Genomic DNA, 19,216 nt, shown 5'->3' with positions numbered 1-19,216 from the left:
CCTCAATAAATGACAAACTAACATTCAAATAAGTGTCAATTAGTTTATCATTAATCAGCTATAAATGGGTTAAAAATAGATAAAGTTAAGCAGATTTTAAGCACCTTATCACATAAACACAGATGTATAAACAGGGTGAAGGAGGGGTGATATAAATTCCGTAGTCTTAATCAGGTTAACCTCATTAGTATGACTATAAACACACTTACGGGAGGCAAATGAAGCTGATGCAAGTTGTGTGACACTATAGGCTTTAAAGGGAAAGCCCATGAATTATTTCTCTAGAGTCAGCAAGAAAAATATAGTTCAAGTAGCATGCAAGATTTAATTTTTAAGTGATACAAAAACACAATGAAGCAAGCAAGGATTTGAAATGCGTTTGCCATATTTCTCAAATTTTTACAAAGATATGTATTTCTGAGACCTTACAAACCCAACAAATGTTCTTCAACAAACAAAGAGCCTCTTTTCTTAAGTGTGAAAGGTGGTCAGTGGGCATAGCGTTTAACACACATTAGCCATACAAAGGAGAACATTGGATTTGTTGAGGGGTTGCGTTTAGTTGTGGACTGACACCCAACTGGTTTCATGAACTTGATTGGAATGGCCATTGGATCAAAACAGTGACGCCAGTGCAGAAATGCCTTGCACACTCCATGTTCTCTAACAGCCAGCAGGGGGCGAGTTATTAGAAAAGCAAGTCAAAATAGTTTCACTCTACTTCTCACTCAATATACGAACTCGGTAAACACCTTCCTGGGGTGTTTATGGCCTTGGTTGCTAGCTTTAAGTGTTGTTTTCTACAACCCGATGGTCATTTTGTACATTTTGGTCCCATTCAGCTTAAAACTGATGATAAACTGGGTATGCTTACCACTCTGTCATCTGTGGTGTAATCTGTCTCTCAGTCAGAACCTCTTGTCTTGTTTCAAAACTAAGAGGTCAATGGTTGAATTGCTCGACTAAGGGATCAAAAAAGTACTTCACATACCAGCGAGTGATGTTAACTATCTTTTTTGGATAGAGTGCATGGATGCGCTGGTTCACATTTGAGGCAGTGGGATGTGGAAATCATAATACAAACATTGTGTGTGTGTGTGTTTACATTGTAATTAAGGATTGTGTCACCCCGCACAACACTGTGACTCATTTCCTATTCATCAACTAACTTACAACGTGAAATTCTTCAAAAAAACAATCATATTTTTAAAGGGACGGTCCAAAATGATTATTGTTCTAAGGAAAGCCCGAAATACATGTTTCTTTAAAAATGTAATTAGTCATAGCCTTTAATAAGAACTCACGGAGAGAAATGCCAACACCAAAGCTGCTTTGGGACAGGTGTCTATTTCAAGGTCATCTCAATAAGAGTTACCTGGAAAGAAGCTCTTCCCTCACTACTGGTAGGTTTTTCCAGGAATACAAGGAGTGTGAACTAAAAACAATGCAGTTTAAGGTGAACAAACTTCTCTTTTTCGGTCATCCAAATACATTTTTTGTATTCCACAAACGAGATCATACTCAAATTGTTTCAATATTTTACTTACAGTACTGCTCGTTGAGTGTGGAAAGAATGAGGAAAGACTGGGAAAGGAAAAAATTCAGGAGAGAGCGCGAGAGAGGGGATGACATGAAACAAGGTCACAAGTTGGATTTAAATCCACAACATCTGGAATACATGACTGGAGGGTGGGAAACTACCACCAGCCACCAGCCAAACTCTGGCAACTTGTGCCTGTGTCTGGTAGGCTTGGCTTCTGAACCAGCCAGTTTTGGCAGGTAACCAACTCTCATCTGGAGTTTGATTCTGCTCTAAGTAGCACATTCAGCTGCCAAAATGAGGAAAGAAGCAAGTGAATTTTGGAATCTTTTAACCGCCCTAGGCTGGCAGATAAAGATCTTCAGCTTTCTTCCCATCATTCCCGATAGTCTGCTCAGTATGCTGCCCAATAAAACCAAGTTGATGTAAAAAACAATCCTTAAAGCCATGTGACTTTGTGAAAGCAAGAGATTAAATCCAGCTAATCACATCCTTCTCATTCAGCTTCTTTTCCTACCTTCCTTCCAAACTGGAAGATGGAAAGATCAAGGTGGAGAGGGCAAGGAGAAAAAAAGAGATGTGGAATATTCCTTTGTTGATTTTCCACTGAGTGCAGAATGGGAAGTTATAGGCCTGTGGGCTAGGAACAGTTTGGATTCTATTCTCATCTCTTCCCCATTCTCTTTATTCCTCTTCTCTGATATTATTCTAGTCTTTCCAGACGTGTCCTACTTTTATTATATTAATGTGACAAAACACCCATAAAAAACACCCACTAATCAATCCATCTCCCACAAATAAGGAATCTGAAACAGCCTGGCAGCAATAAGAAATTCATTAAGTTTGCTTCAAAACAAGTGTCCAGTCAGCTGGCTAAATGCCTTCTACATATCATTCAGTTTTTCGTATAATAATTAGAAGCTGTTAGAAACAACAACGAAAAGTTTGAATTTTTGTTTTTCCAGCCTATCAACCAATTAGCTCTTGGCCTCTCGTGTCTGCTTAAGCTGTCCCGTCTGACTATTTCACCAGATATTTTTATTTTCTGTTTTGTTTTTTTAAATTGTGCAAGTCGGCCACAGCTTCTCTCACTCGGTCAGAGTATTAATTAGCAGTAACATAAGATTATCTTAAAGTTGCTACATTGTTGGTAGTTGTATCCACTTTTCATATCAATGACACCACAAGTGATTTTGAAGTTAGATTTTTGGCACCAAGTAAACCAAACCACTGAACAGGTAACCAGGCCTCTGGTTTGATTTTCCCCATTAGTGACGTTATGGGACTTGAAGCACTCATTTTGCTGACTTTAGAATTCCAGGTGGATAAATGTGGAAACAATCATGTTATGCATACACGTGATGCTAATAGTGGTAGATACGCATTGGTATTCTACTTAGACTGATCCAATAACATTGATGATATTTTTTTACATTAAATTGGAAATAATATTTTATTTTATAGAGATTTTTTCCGCACTCAGTTTTTTTCTATTCTGCTCCTATAGGGGCAGCACAGTGTTTTGGTAGTTAGCCTTACTGCAACTAGTCCTTGGTTTGAATTTGAGCCAGAGCCCTTCTGTGTTGAGTTTGCATGTGTCTCCTGGCAACTACTGTCACTGTGCCCTTGACCCGGGCATGAGCTTACAGGTGCAGACGCTGCATGATAGCTGCCCACTGCTCCCAACCTTTAGGATAGGTTAAATGCAATAAATCTCCTTACAGTGATCCCTTAAGCGATCACTGTAAGGAGATTTATTCCATAAACTTAAATATTCACATTCAATTTGATCTTTTAGAAGGTGTTACGTGTCTATCATAGCTTGTATTAACCTAGAGAACACATGTATTTTATGTACACTCAGACAAAGAGCCACTAATAAGATAAATACCTACTTGCCCAGCCAAAAACAGTCTAATCCTTCCAATTTAAACCGACTGAGCAGAAAATCAAAGTTTCCGAAAAATGTCTAAACATCTTAGCAAAGCAACAATTTTTTGGTTTCTAATTCCCACCAGATTAAGAACATGAAGTTTTGACCATCAAATTTTCCAATCAAGTATCCACAAATTCTGTACGAGCCCCTTTGAACCTGAATACTGATGTACTGTATGGCGCTGTATTTTAGGATTTTATGGTGGTCCTGCAGTACACAGAGAAGTATAGAGAGAAGCAAAATAACACTCTTTATTCCACTCTTAAGCTGCTCATTATAAAGGCAGACACTGCACACACACACACACACACACACACACACTGATACACACATACAGTAACCTCCAATCTGACAAAAACACATAAACACACATATGCAACATGCAGCTCTGCTCCTTGAGATTTAACGCACACACACACACACACACACACACACACACACACACACACACACACACACACACACACACACACACACACACACACACACACACACACACACACAGACCACAGAGGAATTTCCTAGTTTCATATAAAACTGATAATGGGATGTGTCCCAGCGGGAGTGGAAAATCAGAGGTGACTTACGAGCCTCCACATTCCAGCCGCACACACATACACAGCTCTTTTCCTTCATCACACACTCACACACAAACACACTTACTTTAACACCTTGGAAGAAAAGCAGAAAGAAAGAGGGAGAGGTAGAGAGGGGAAGTTTGGCAGGGAGAAAACAGTTAAGTTTCCACGTCCTCGCTGGGCCTCTTTATCGTTTTTCTTTCGTTTTGACGGAGAAGGAAGGGGAGGCAGAAACATAAGGCCATTCCTTGGAAGTCAGGAGGGCCTTTTCGAACATGTTGCTGCAATGTGCAGCACAGTTAGTGTAAAGAGGTGACAATGCAGAGTCCTGAAGAGATGCAATCTAGGCATGGGAAAGAAAAGGAACCGACAAAGGAAAGAGGGGGACAAAGCAAAAAATAAATGGAATGTAGATGAGGGAGAAACAAGAGAAGGAAGATCCAAAAGGAGAGAAAGATAAAGGAAAGAACATGAGTTCAAAGGAGAGATTAAGTAAGAAGAAAAGAGCAGGGGGAGGTGACAAGAACAGAGAGAAAACAAAAGGAGTATGGAGGAGTTGAGAATCAGAATCAGAATCAGAATCAGAATACTTTATTGATCCCTGGGGGAAATTATTTTTGAACATTGAAACGATAAGTTAGGCAACAGAAAACATTTGATGACAAAGCATCTCCATCATCAACCATTAGCTTTCGTTCTTTCAGTTATCATTTCTTCACTTAAGTGGACTTTTAACCCCCATCCTTCATTTCTCTGCCCTCTGCTCCACATCACTCTTTTCATCATGTTTCCTTTTCACTCCATCAACACCTTCTCCCACCTGCGTCTTATCCTCTGTCAGTTCTTCTTTAATACTACTTCATCTTCTCTTTCATCTCTCCTTTCCCCCATTAATCAATCACTCTTTCCATCATCTGCTAACTCTTCATCACCTTTTTTTTTTACCTCTGTTACACACTCCTCCACCTCATTCATTCCTCCATTCTGCTTCTATTCTTCCCTCATCTCTCTTTCAATGTTTCCATCTCTCCCTCCATCAAGCTGGAATCCCTCAGTAGTTATTTTCCTTCTTTTGTCACTCCACCAACATCCCTCCACCCCTCCCAGCCTCCATGTATTATTTCTGTTTCATCTGTCCTTCGCTCTAACCCTTTTTCCTCCCTCCATCTGTGCAACCATCTTTCCTGTCATCCCTCCATCATGACGCTCTGTTCGCCAGGCAACCAGAGGCTATGATATGCTGCCACTACCTGCTGCGGGTGCGTGTGTGTGTGTGTGTGTGTGTGTGTGTGTGTGTGTGTGTGTGTGTGTGTGTGTGTGTGTGTGTGTGTGTGTGTGTGTGCATATGTGTGTGGTCCTGGCAGTGTTTGGAGCACAGAAGGTATAAGGGGCTTATACCTGCAGAGAGAGAGCAAGAGAGAGAGAGATGACTGTAGAGTGAGGTGTAAAACTGGACGTCAAGGTGATACAGCCACCTGTCCTGCTATGTGTGTGTGTGTGAGAGAGTGAGTGTTAAGGATAATAGAAGGAAACATGAGTTTTGCAGTTGATTTGGGGTTGAAGGGGAAAGCACAGTTACAGGTCTGAGCAATGTGCTAACCTATTAAAAGTAGGGCCCCAATATTTATTAAAAGGCAGAATAATAAATGTAGTAACTCTTAATTAATCATGTGAAGCATTAACCATCAGATTTAGTAGCAAAGTTCATTATTATTTATCTCTGAAAGGCTTAATGCTTTTTGTCTTTATAGTCATTTAACTTATTTTGATAGCAAGTTTTCCTGAAATATAAATTATATATTTAACTTCACTGTACATATGAAGCTGAGATTATTCAAGCAAACCAATGACTGGCAAAGTAGGTCAGACCTCACGGGGTTAATTTGGTCTTATTGGCTGGAAATGCAGTTCCTTTAAACAAAACATTTAGTTACTCTGTTACATTTAGTTACTCTCAATGTTACTCTGAAAGAAAAATAAGATGTCAACTTTTCTTTTCTTGGGTTTTGAAATAAAACTATAATAAAAAATGAATGAATTTAAAAAATGCCACAAAGAGATGCTTTTTAACCACCTGAGCTCTCGTTTGGGATAAATTTTTAATTTCTCCAAGCTTAGTTGGACCTGATAATAATATATAAAAATGAAGGTACCTCTTCTAACATTTCATTGCATATGTTACATAAAAAAAAGTATGTCCTTGTGACGACAGTGGGTTTATTTCACGACATAACGCCACAAAGTTAATGCAGCTTAACAAAGTATAAAACACTGTTGAGCAGAATGGATTACAAAGTGCTATATGAAGACTCAAGGTCTCAGGACGATAAAACCAGGCACTGAGGGCCGACTATGAAACTTAACACAATGACATAGTGACTTAGCAGTCATGCCCTACATCAGGATGTCAAACTTGTCTTATATCTTGAGCCACATAAATGATATATTTTTGTTAATTCATAGAAAATGTTCTTTTTCTTCTGTGGACTCACAAAAAACCCCCAAAACAGACAGAAAATTTGTGAATTTTCTGTCATTTAATTTTTTTTATGTATTACTTAATTACTTTGGTTTAGTATGAATGGCAAATGAAGAGCATGTTAGATTTACTTGATTCAATAGTGGACATTGATTGCACACAGATGTTTTGCTTTGGCAGAAACTTAACTATGTTAAATCAACACAACTTATTCATATTAAATAAACTGGTGCATTTTGTGTTGATAAAACATGATTGAAACATGTTTAGATGAAGTAAGTTGAGCCCTTGGAATATTTTAATCCTTCACAATTTTGTCATTTTATTCCAACACTATTCAATAACCTTTAGCTCAATACTACTTGGTGACTTAAATACTACATGTTGTCTTTATATTAACATATTGTTCAACAAAGGAATGGATTTACAACAACTTCCTCCCTTTATCTGGGTTGCAGGGGCATAACCCCAAAGTGATAGGTTAAGAGGCAGGGTACACCCCAGACAGCTCACCAGTGTATCACATAGAGACAAACAACCATTTCCACCAATTAACCTTACTCTAATAACTGCATGGCTTTTCACTGTGGGAGAGAACACAGTGCAAACTAACCAGCTTGTGGCTTTGAACCCAGGAGCTTCTTGCTGTGGGGCAACAGCACTAACGACCACGCCACCAATCCAGGGTTAACATGGCTTATCAAGGCTTGATGCACAATTTTTACGTTTTTGTCCTTGACAGGTTCAACCACAAAAAATGGCGACAGCATACGCGTGGTGTGTGTAGTTGTCTGCCTCTTATAACTCCAGTGATTTCCCTACAGTTTGAAATCTCGTGTGATCTTGTGAATTTCAACTAACCACTCTTACTAGATTGTATCATGTCATCTCAATGAGATCAAATTAAGTTGTTGAATTTCATACATATACTACATGATTTAATTACGTTCACCATAGAAACATGAAATTATTTTGTTCAAATTACAAGTTAGACTTTTGTAAATGTAACAACCACCCATTTTCCTTTTTTTCGGTATTCTGAAAAAAAGTAGAGGCGGCTGCTCAACTTGAATGAGATGGATGCCTTCCTCAAACCATGATCCAAAGTGCGCGAGCCAAAATCACAAGCAGTGTCGCAGGATTTAACATTGCTATATTATTGACTTACTTCACTGAACATGACATGAACAGTTTAATATACCCTCTCTGCATATCATGTAGTTTCTACACTATATAGTTACACTTAACTTTAAAGCATGAGGCAATTGTGTTAAATACACACAAGATGCTTACATAACTCCAAGAAATGGGCAATCCCTTTTTTTCAGTGTGCAGGGCCTGGGAGTGCTCTATCAATAGGAAAGGCTGTAAATCTTATGAAAATATAGTATAAATAAAATTGAAATTTGAAATCTATTAACTTTGTCGCATTTTCCAAAGCCGTCCAGTAGGCTGGACTGCCTATGTTTAACACCACTGCCTTATATCATCCACATCAACTGCCTGACCTTCTGTATTACTGCAACTAGAAGTATTAGTTACCCAAAAAAAAGTGCTGTATGAAAAAAGACTCGAAATTAGGTATTCATCAGGAAAGTATTTACTGCGGTCACAGATCCAGTGAGTAGTACTGTAATCATCTCATAGACATCAGTATGAGTCGCCCCCGCTGGTCATTGGAAGATTGCAGCTTTACCCCCCCCCCCCTTTACACACACACACTTGCCTATACGTAAAGATCTGCTACCCCAATATTTAATCAAAAGTGTTTCAGAGTTGCTCACTAGCAGTTACTCTTCAGCTTTGTGCCACAATCAACAGCTGTAATGGTCAACAGTAGGAAGAGTGAACTCAAACTGTAATAAAATAAAAATATATTTTAGTTGTTGAGTATGAATGTTGTTTCTTGACCCTGGAAATTTGATTTATTTTACATTTTTTTCAGCTATTTGCCATTTCTTTAATTACCATTTCATAAGTTACTAAGGACATCTGTGTTGCAAACTGCTGTTTCCTAACTTTGCATGCTACCGATTCCATCACCGGCACTGTATGTGCATTCAAACTAGTCAAAGCCTAATTTCCTGTAGAGAAGAGAATCTTTTTCAGAATCTTTTTCAGAGAAGCAGTTCCGGTCCCAGACAGACTTTACCAAGCAACAGCCACACAACACGGCCAAAAATAAAAGCACACAGTGTGTGAGGCTCGATATTCGCTCTGTGGACGAGCTGTTTCTGCGGGATGATTTTCATACCGTACGCAAATGAGTAGAGGCCTACCTGGAAGGAGAGCAAAAACATTCAGAATTTTTAAACACTGCACTATTCTCTGGGCAAATGTCAGCTCCAATATGAATTTGTGTTTTTAGTGGGAAATGAGTTTAAACAAATATGACTTTCCTCACTAACAGGCATTCATCATCAGTAATACGATGACTAAAAGTTTATAACCCCAGTGAGCTCTTCATGTGGGGAACAATGTGGTTAAAGTGAATAAACTGAGTTGTATAATGGCACATTTCTGGGAAGCAAGGTCTTAGAAAATTCTCCTCTTCAGAGTCACAACTCGCAACAAAATGCATTTAAATGAACAGTGTTATCAGTGCTGAAGAAAAGCAATTGAATGTGGCCTTCACCCACTCACCCGCCTCCGGAGCATCACACCGCTCATGCACGTAAACACACGCACACGTGAACTGCAAACACACACGTGCACATACCAGGGCAGAAGCAGCACACTTCACTGTCTGAGAATTTGTGAATGGAAAAATGGTTTAACACACTTGGCAGCAGAGCGGCAAGACTTCCTACGCTTTAGGACCGGAGGGACTGATCATCTCTTGGTCTGCCTGCCTGCTCTGTCTGTCACTCTGTCCATCAGTCAGTCCGACTGTCTGTCAAATACATATTTGTATAGGAGCCTTATCGCTTGTGCTAAACGGCTGTCTCAGAATTTGCCTGCACGTCTGAGTGTCTGGCTGTTTTTGGCTGAGTTAGCAAGACAGTTCTTTTTCAACCTCTTCTGCCAGGCGTTCTGTCTGTGTGTCCTCGTGTACATTTGTTTACCTGTCTGTCTGTCCGTCTGTCTTTTTCAATGTGTTTACTTGTCCGTCTGACTGCCAGCTCGTCTGACTGCCTCTGTTTTCGAGTGACTTCCTATCTGTCTTTCTTAGTTCCCAATCTCTGTCTGTCTGACAGCCCGTCTCATGTTTATGTCTGTCTGTCACTTTATTTGTCTTTTCAGCTACAGTATTTACCGGGCTGTCTTTCTAGAAAAAAAAAACAAAAAAGTTAGACACACAACTGCATCCTTTTAACTGTCTTTGTCTGTCACTAAATTCAGACTGTGTAGGATGTAAATGGTGTAATAGAAACCTATTTTTTAAAGCATAAATGGGAGCTGTTATGCTTATTTTCTTGTCTCTATACTTTACGTGACTCACACTTCAAAATAATCCGTATGTATCTGCAAGTCCTCGGTTCCACTGTCTTAAACAAAGGTGTTTTAGCATCTCTTCCTTTAAGCCTAAGTCTTCTTCTGACGGGCTGTCCCTCATAAATAGAACATAGAAATGACCATATTAGGGACCCCCCCCCCCCCCTCCCTCTCTCTATGATGTCATACACAGCGAAGAACAGAAAAAAACTATTTGAAACTGAGCATTGAGAGCAGTTTGAATACTGAGCTTTTGCCTCCCAGGGATTACTTGTGCACGTACTGACCTCATTTTTCAAAACTTTAACTTGGGCAGCCACCCTTTTAACACACCTATACACAAATATGGAAAAGAGGCATGCTAAATTGGACTAGGCATACTTTAATATATTTTCCAAAGTACAAAAATCAGATGATGAGAAGAAAGACAGGGCGACGATGTGAACCAGAGAAGAAGAAGGTCAAATAACATGTATGAAAATAAAACTCATTCTAAGGTTATACTGTGATGCCACTTGTAGTAGCAAAAGGGAAGAAGCAAAATAATAAGTAATGAGACAGTGAACACTGTCAAGAAGTATTAGTGGAAGAAAGAGGAAAATAAAAGAAAAAAAAATGGCATTAATAGAAAAGAACCAGAAGGAGAAAAAAAGCTCCAACAGGGGAGAGCAAGGTCACTGTAATCGCACCTCTTTGCTCTGACAGACAAATGGCAGTGTGTGTATACAAGTGTGTGTTTGTGCTGTGTGTACTAGAGTAACTTGTTATGCAAGGGACGTCCCAGCGGCAGCGAGGGAGACATGAAACATAAATACAAACACACACAGGCGCGCGCACGCACGCACGCACACACACACACACACACACACACACACACACACACACACACACACACACACACACACACACACACACACAGAGTTCAGCCTGTTTTCTTGTAAATCACTGTGCTCAAGGCTCAAGAGGACAAGCACACTAGGTGTGTGTACGTGTGTGTTGTGGTGGCACCCCTCGGTTAATGGAGGGAACTGACACCGCTGTGTGAGACAGTCAGCTGTCTAGTTTATATGTGTGTGTGTCCATTAACAGCATCCTGGGAGGGAGAGGACGAGAGAGAGAGAGAGGGGGGGGGGGGCAGATAGATAGATAGATATTTATGATGAACTACTTTATGTCATAGTCACCCTTCTTGCACACATATTACAACACACTGTCATTCACAGCCGCGGACGAGGACATCCCCCCTGCTTGGTTGCTACACACAAACACAATCTCACACAAACACACACACACTCACAGGAAAGCACCCACTTGACTGAAAAAGAAAGCAAGGCAAAGCAGACGAGAGCAGGGAAAGGAAGAAGAAGCCTGGATATGGACAGACAGACTTTGAACCAACCTGGCCGGCTCTCCTTTTCTATCACCGAAAGCATTCCTCTGTTTTCGCTCTCCCTCCTTCCATCGCCACGGAAACAGACACACCGACCAACCGGCCGACCGTCTCCTTCTCTCTCTCACGCATACACACACTTTCTCTCACATGCACACACAAGTTCAAACCCCCAATATGAAGTCCAGTTTGTCAGCAGCCACCCATTCATCCATGCCTCCATCCGCTGCTCTGTCCGTCTGCCACTGTGTGTGTTTACATCTGAGTGCGCTCACTCGTTCACCAGGCAGGCATGTGAGCGTGTCTCAGTCGGGAGGTGTATGTGTATGTGAGTCTCTCTCTCTCTCTCTCTCTCTCTCTCTCTCTCTCTCTCTCGCTCGCTCGCTCGTTTTCTGTGTGTGTGTGTATATGTGTGTGTGTACAGCAGAGTGGGAGCCCTAGAGAAACACTCCTCTTGCCACAGGAGTAAAGCCCAGGCATGACGCAGAGCCAGAAATAGATGGAGGGCCCCAGCAGGGGGGGAGGAGGCGCCAGGCCAACGCATATGGCACTTTTGCAAGGACATGAAGAGTGTGTTGTAATATGTAATACACAGTATATGAAGGCAACTTAAATGCACGCTTATATTTAGACTTGAAAGGGGTGGCCAGCATATGCACTTTTAACAATGACAGCATTAGTGCGGAAAATCAATTTTATAGCAGTAGAATAACGTTTCTGAGCAAAGGAACTACAAAAAGTGCAACTGGCTGTAGTGCACGCAGAAGACCAGATGCATCAAATCTGACACCAAACAGCTCATCCAACTTCCTGTCCCTACATATAGAAGACTTATTTTGAGGATGCAAAATAAGGCACAAATGACCACTTTCTCATCATTGCCACATTTTAATTTCCAAAAAGCCAGACTTCGCAAAATCTCAGCGCAGACTGCGCTGTAAGCACAATGTATAAACGCAAAAATGTGAAACTGATCAGAAGAAAGAAAAAACTACCACTGCCGTCATTATAACTGCTTTACAAAAGTAACTCGTGCACTCTGTAGCATCATCGATCACACCTGACCTTAGTGTCAAGAACTGTTATTCCACCCAACTATTCCCACTCAGGATTATGAGAGTACCAGAATCCAAAGTGATGTGCACCTCTGTGGTTTTTTAATCCAACCAACAGCCACTGAGTATTCCGTTGAAGCATGCATTTTCTTTTTCACCAAAACCAAGATGTTTAGACATTTACTCACACACTGTATCATGATATAACACACAATAAGACACACACAAACTTTTACAGCTTCCTTACTGAGCATTTCCTTATTTTCTGTTACACACATACAGTTACAACTTTAGATGTTCACATTAAACAAAGTTTCAAATAATGTGGGCTATGTACAAGTGATCCCTGTAAAGCATTAATGCACAGTTTCAAACTCTGTTTTCCTACTTTTGGCTCTGAATAAATCCACAAAGAGGTGATATTACAAATTTCAAGCACTGAGATCTGTGCTGTTCAAACCATCTGTTTATGAGAGGCAGCCAATCAGAAGAAAGACAGCTTTAAGGGATAAGAAAAAAGAGGCTTGTTTTAGTCAGAAAATAAACTACTTTGCTTTAAACAGTCAGCTTACAATGTTTTTTTTTTTATTTCAGCATGGTTGATGTCAGCTAGAGGGAATTTCCTTATATGATCATCTCCAGTGCTGCCCGTGTTGCAGCTCAGAACACCGCAAACCAGTCAGTCTAACTCAGAAAGCAGCCATGGATGCTTCCTTTCAATGGAAAATACATTATTACACTTTTTAGTGTGTATAAAGGCTGTTTTTGAAACCTCCACAAAGGCAAGAGAAGGAAGCCCACAAGCATTGAGTTTGGTTTGTGGAAGAGACGTGAGGGGCAACCAATCAGAAAAAAAATGTGACTTTTAAGGAGAGAGAGGCTTTAAAAAGACAGGAGCTAAAACGGCAAAGATTCAGACAAAGAATTAACAGAGGGCCTGCATAAAAAACACAGTATAAAAGGTACTCCAGAGGAGTCCAAGAACAAAAATAGGGAGCTAGAAATTAGCACAAGTGGAGGTGTGAGAATATAAAGACGGGAAGCATAATAATCCACATAAAAGCAAAAGAACACATTACAAGTGAAAAGAGATTTTGAAAAACCCCACACAAACACATATGCAAATACTGGATACAAACACACAGGAACTGAAGAATCTACATGCACAAACGGGTAAATAGACAGAAAACATCTGACTGTACTCTATATGTGTGTCTCACTGGAACCACAATCCATGCTGGTGTGCACTGGGAATACTAAACTTCAATGCATTTGGTATTATTCAAGCACAATGGGCTAGCCTCCGCTCGCTGTATGTGTGTATGTGCCTCACGCAGTGCAGTATATTTGTAAATCCCAGCACTTTGCAGCCTGCGCCTGGTTTAACACTGATGTATACACTATGTATTATGTATTGCTACACACACATATATGCACACATAAAGATTTATGAATTATGCACATGTGCAGCCTGGCCTGCTCTCTATAAATAGTCCTTGTTCGGTTTAACTCAGCACAAGTCGCTGAGTGTTTTTCTTTTAATTAATACAGTTACATAGTCTGCTGGATTAGCAGTTACATTTCAATTAAGCGGCAAACAATTAGTGTTTTTTTTTTTATATTTAAGGAACAGAAAGCGCAAAAATATGGCCACGCACACATACACACACACTTCCTCTAACGAGGCCAGATAGATGTCTGTTCTCTCCTAAGCATTAACTGCACATTTATAATTCAGTGCTTTATTGTTGACTATCAGCTATCACACCACACAGACTTGTTAACGTGCACACACATGCATACAGTAACACACAGAGACACACACACAGTGAGTAGCGACTGCTGGTTATGAAACAGCTGTTGAGTCGAGAGAGCTCTGTATGTATTTGAGCAGTGAGAGTGCAGCTTACATAAATACTTGATCATATCTGGATTGCTCTCAGTCTGAAAATGTATAATCCGCCTTGTTAGGATCACTCGCCAAGAAGATAGAGCAAGAGAAAAGGAGCAGAAAGGCAGGGGAAGAGTAGGAAAACAAAAAAGAAGCATCAACTGTCAGAGCGGGGTGGATACACAGCTCAAAGCGCATCACTTGAACATGTCATTCATCAAAAAACACCTTTTGCATTCAACAACTACAGTTCCCAGCAGGCTTTGACACCCCTCATTTTCCAGCATTGTCATGCCACATCATGTTCGCACTGTGGGAGTTTGGAACATTCATGCATTATTCCAGTATATAATCCCCCAAGAGCCACACCGCAGAAGTGCTGTCTAAGTTGTCCGTGTTTGTCTTGAAGTATATTTGGAGCAGCCCCGTAACAAGTTAAAACAAAAAGAATTAAAGTGGAGAGGTGAATCGTTTTAAATTAGATTCAACAGTCAAATTAGTGATAACATCAGATTTGGGCACATTTTTCATTTTCATGTGCCAACATTAAACTATTATCATTAAAATCACATGCACAATGTTTCATTTTCAGTATGCAGGGTTACTGTCATTAAAGGATGCAAAACACAAGCCACCCAAGCATATGTGGCCATTTGTTTTTATTTTTTCCAGACAGTAACTCGGATCATTTACTACCGGACAATCCCCTCAGTCTTATTTTATTCTGCTAACCAGCTAGGTCTGGTCCTTACTGTGTTTTCCTAGAGGTAGGGTGGTCAGGTGGGCAGCACTGTGGTGCAACAGTTTGCCCTTCTGCCTCACAGCAAGAAACTCACCAATTCAAACTTTCTGCTCAGCTGGGTCTTTCTTTGTGGAGTTTGGATGCTTTCCCTGCGCTCCTGTACCTGTGTGGGTTTCCTCTGGGTGCTTTGGTTTCCTCCCAGTCCAAAGACATGTTTGTTAGGTGATTCCAAGTTGGCTGTAGGTGTGGATGCTAGAGTGTTTGGTGGTCTGTCTCCCTGTGTTAGCCCTGTTAGGGACTGGTGACCAGTCCAGAATGTACTCCGCCTTTCGACTAGTGACAGCTAGGCTGAGCTGACATAGATCTCCTACAAGTCTTAGTTAAGATGTTAAGAAAATGAATGGATGGATGGATCTAATAGGGATTACCATCACCAGCTAAAATCTGTCTTCTGGAGAGCTAGTTGATTTATGCCTCTATACTAGTGAGGTGGCTGTGGCTTAAGAGGTAGAGTACTGGAAAGTCAGTAGTTCAATTCTCCCACGTCTTTGTGTCAAAATGGCATTAAAAGATAACAAATTAGCAAGTAAAAAAAGTGTAAAACACAAATCTCCCACATGAGTCATGAAAGAAACTCAGGATTTATGACAGGACTACCTCTGGGCACTTAGTTTTCCTGCATCAAGACACCAACATATATCTCTGTGACTCTGCTTCAGAATGCTTGTACTCCATGCTCTGGCATGGGAACCAGTTACTCATTCTTGACGTCACCCAAAAAGCACTGATTTATATTCTGTTTACTCAGTAGGTAGAAGCAGTCATCAAAGCGACACAGCCACACCTTTTTCTCTCATCAAAGATGTGAATGGTGATTCAGAGGTATGGAAACACGTTAAAAACGGCTGATACTGAAAACTAGACAGTCCGGTTAAAATGAAACACATGAAACAACAAAAACTTGCCCGGTGACAATACAGTACGCCCGTTCCTTTTTCTAACTTTCAGTAGCCGGCAGCTGAAGTGGACCATTTTCTACCCATTGGATACGTTTGACTTTACTGCCTAAGCCGTCCATCATCTTGAACTGTCACTGAAATCAGCGTCATTATCATTTGAACTGGTGTTTTTTAGAGTGAACTAAGGAAGAGAAACTGGGTCAGTAAGACAGTTAGATACCAGTAAGACCAGTACGTACGCAAACTTAAATTTAAGACCGTCCAGTCCACGTTTGACCGGCAGGTGGATCTTGGGAAGTTTGTTATGGAAACACGGCTACAATGTGCACTTAGCAGCAAGGGAAAAAACACTTTGAGGAAGTAATAGATTATTCATTTAAACAGCATAAAATAAAGAGTGAAGGGGAAGTGAGCATGATAAATGTGAGGTGGAACAGATGAGTGTTCAGATTATCATATAGGATGTAGACCGTGACCTGATTTGGATCCCATAATCAGGGAAAGTAAGAACAGAACGTAAACCTCTGGACAGAGGCCGTTTGTCTTTCGTGGCCATTACAAGCCGCTGCTCACTCTTCTTCTTTGTTAATGGGGAATATTAATTTCCTGTATTCCATCTTTACTGCATTAATATTTGATGATTAAATATGGCCGGGAGCGTCTCAGGCTCATTGCCAGCAAGGCTCTGTCTCAGTCTTGGTTTGCATTCAGTTTCCCAAAAAGTATTTAATTTGTCTGTTTTATTGTAGCATTTGTCTTTTGCTTTGTGTCTTCCTCTGTGTGTTTTCTTTGGTCAGTTAATCAAGATAAACCCTTGAAATGTCTTCTGTTCCAATCTCTCACTTGCTCCCTTGGAATTATTCTCTATCATGGGTTTCTTCCTCTCGGCTCCATCCGTCGGTCTTAAGCCTGTTTCAGGCTGACTGTTGCCAACAGGATCCCAGGGCTTTACTTCCTTTTCTTCCCATGAGTGACGAGGCATGATGTGGATCCAGCCAAAAACTCTAAAACTGGGAGTTGTCAACCCAGCAACAGTTGTTCAAACAAGTGATATCCCACAGCCAGTTGTGGGTGGATTTAGCCAAAGAGAGCTCAGCTCTGAAGTGGAATTATTCGTGTATGTTGCTATTCGTCTGTCCACAATAGTCACCATTTCCAAACAAGTTATTACTTTCTTTGATTTATAATGCTATCTTAGACCACATTTACAAACATATGTTGAATCCATACGCTATTAACACATATATTTTACATTCAATCACATATTTGTGTCTTTGTTTGTCTTTTCGCAAATTCGTGTTGGTTTTTCAGGTGCAGGAAAACCGGAAGCTGTATGGTAACTGTCAAAGACACCACAATGAAAAAGAGCAAAGCATGAGTGCAGACAGGCCACGAGGTCAAGCTAAGCCACAATCCTGCCAGATTAGTTCATCTCAGTGTCAGCCCTCATGCGCTGCTAGCTTAGCTCATGCCCTTCTATGTATCTGATTGGCTCACACAGAGTACTGCCTTCAGTTGTTGTGCCCCTGCAAGCCACTTTTCAACCCACCTCCTCTTACTGCTTTTCATTTCCTCCGTGTCTGACTAAGTCCCTGTCATGCCCGTTGTCCCTGATGCCTCCTCTGGAATGTGTGGGGGGCACGCTGCTGCTTTCTCTGCCCATCGTTCCATGTTTGAACACGACAAGGTGAGCAGGCCCGAAAACAGGGCCGTACTACTACAACTACTATTATGCAGACTACTTTAACAGTTTCACTACAAATATAATGTATTTGCTAGCTCACATTTATGAATTCCAATATTCCAATAAAGTTGCGCTCAGGGCGCTCTCTCGCTCGTATAGATTACTGCTGTTTCATGTCGTTTTCACACTTCCAATGAAGAATCAATGGCTACACGTCTTTTTCAGTGAAGCAGCTTGTCGATGAATGACGGGCATGACGCACTACAAATGGAATGTGAGCAGACCAATGATGCATTAAGTGACTTGTAGCTAGCATTGTAGCTTCTGATGTTTTTTTCCAACTTTGTGGCTCGTACGTGGATTACTCCATCCATCCATCATCCTCTGCTTATCCAATTCAATTTACTGGGTGAACTGAGAGGTGGGATAAACCCTGGACAGGCCACCTATTTGTCACAGGGCTAGAGAGACAAATAGGTTCATAGAGATGAACAACCAATCACTCACATTCACACTTATGACCAATGTAACACACTTGGCTTTGGATTGTGGAAGCAAGGAGAGAACCCAGGGTTGGTAGATTTGGATCTTAACAGTTACAGAGATTACTGCTGCATCGTTTCGGTAATTTTGTACTGGACATTGTGTGTGTTTGTGCCTTCTGGCTTTTGGAAGAATTAAAGGTGTCTTTTGGGTAATGTCTAAAAAGGTCAGGGCTGCAGTGCAAACAGCTCATAATATGTGTACGCAGCACAAATTACTCACTTGGATCATTTACCACACCATCAGCTGTCTACTGTACGCACGCCCTCACCTCCTTCTCCACTTTCCACAGCTTTAAACATCGACCAAAACGAAAGATATCCTGAAGCAGCATTTAACACACATTAATGTGCACAGACACCCACACACACAAATACCGGCATGCAAACAATTAAGACTGCCTGCAAGTGCCCACATGCGGAGTACACACACACACATACATACGTGTATAGACAACAAAGAGCAGCCAGCATCTTAGGAAGTAGAGCAGAGAAAATGCAGGGCTGTTCTTTCCACAGCAGAGCTTCCCCACAGCAAAGCACCATGGGAAATATGGCATGGTCACAACAACAGGGTGCTTCCCTTCCCGACACTTGGAAGACCCGCATGAGCGAGCGTCTTCTCCATACTTTCTACCTTTAATTTGGATTCTTAAATGTTGCATTTGACATGTTCTTTCCACAAAGATTTTCCATATTTGAGAAATTATCAATATTGTTTTTCACTTTGATTTTGTTAATAATATTTTCTTTTATAAAAATGCCACACAGATAAAACCTCTCTTAGCTCAACACAGAGAAAGAGGGAGCGAGAGAGGCACCACTTTAGCCTCTAAGCCATGGGGGACCCAGTAGAGTGTTATGCAACTCAGCCATGCCAACACACACACACACACACACACACACACACACACACACACACACACACACACACACACACACACACACACACACACACACACACACACACACACACATGCCAGCT

The 19,216-nt window shown here is 40.9% G+C and overlaps 1 protein-coding gene across 4 annotated transcripts in view; it reads right to left on the bottom strand.

The window, feature by feature from the left end:
* The window catches only part of hivep2a (HIVEP zinc finger 2a), a 121,759-nt gene that overhangs the window by 63,945 nt on the left and 38,598 nt on the right, over positions 1 to 19,216 (bottom strand). Inside the window, exon 1 of one of the 4 annotated variants that reach the window (XM_085381192.1) lies at positions 11,368 to 11,875. The exons of the other annotated variants lie outside the window; for them this stretch is intronic. The gene's annotated coding sequence lies outside the window, so the exon portion shown is untranslated. Of the gene's footprint in view, positions 1 to 11,367; positions 11,876 to 19,216 lie in introns of those variants that run through there. 4 annotated transcript variants of the gene reach the window in all.

Source organism: Rhamphochromis longiceps, linkage group LG15 (genome assembly GCF_057381845.1).
Source record: "Rhamphochromis longiceps isolate RC_006_pf linkage group LG15, R_longiceps_female_GT1.1, whole genome shotgun sequence".
Classification (NCBI taxonomy): domain Eukaryota; kingdom Metazoa; phylum Chordata; class Actinopteri; order Cichliformes; family Cichlidae; genus Rhamphochromis; species Rhamphochromis longiceps.
The sequence above is the reverse complement of the archived record's forward strand: the minus strand, read 5'-3'. Positions and strand labels throughout refer to the sequence as shown.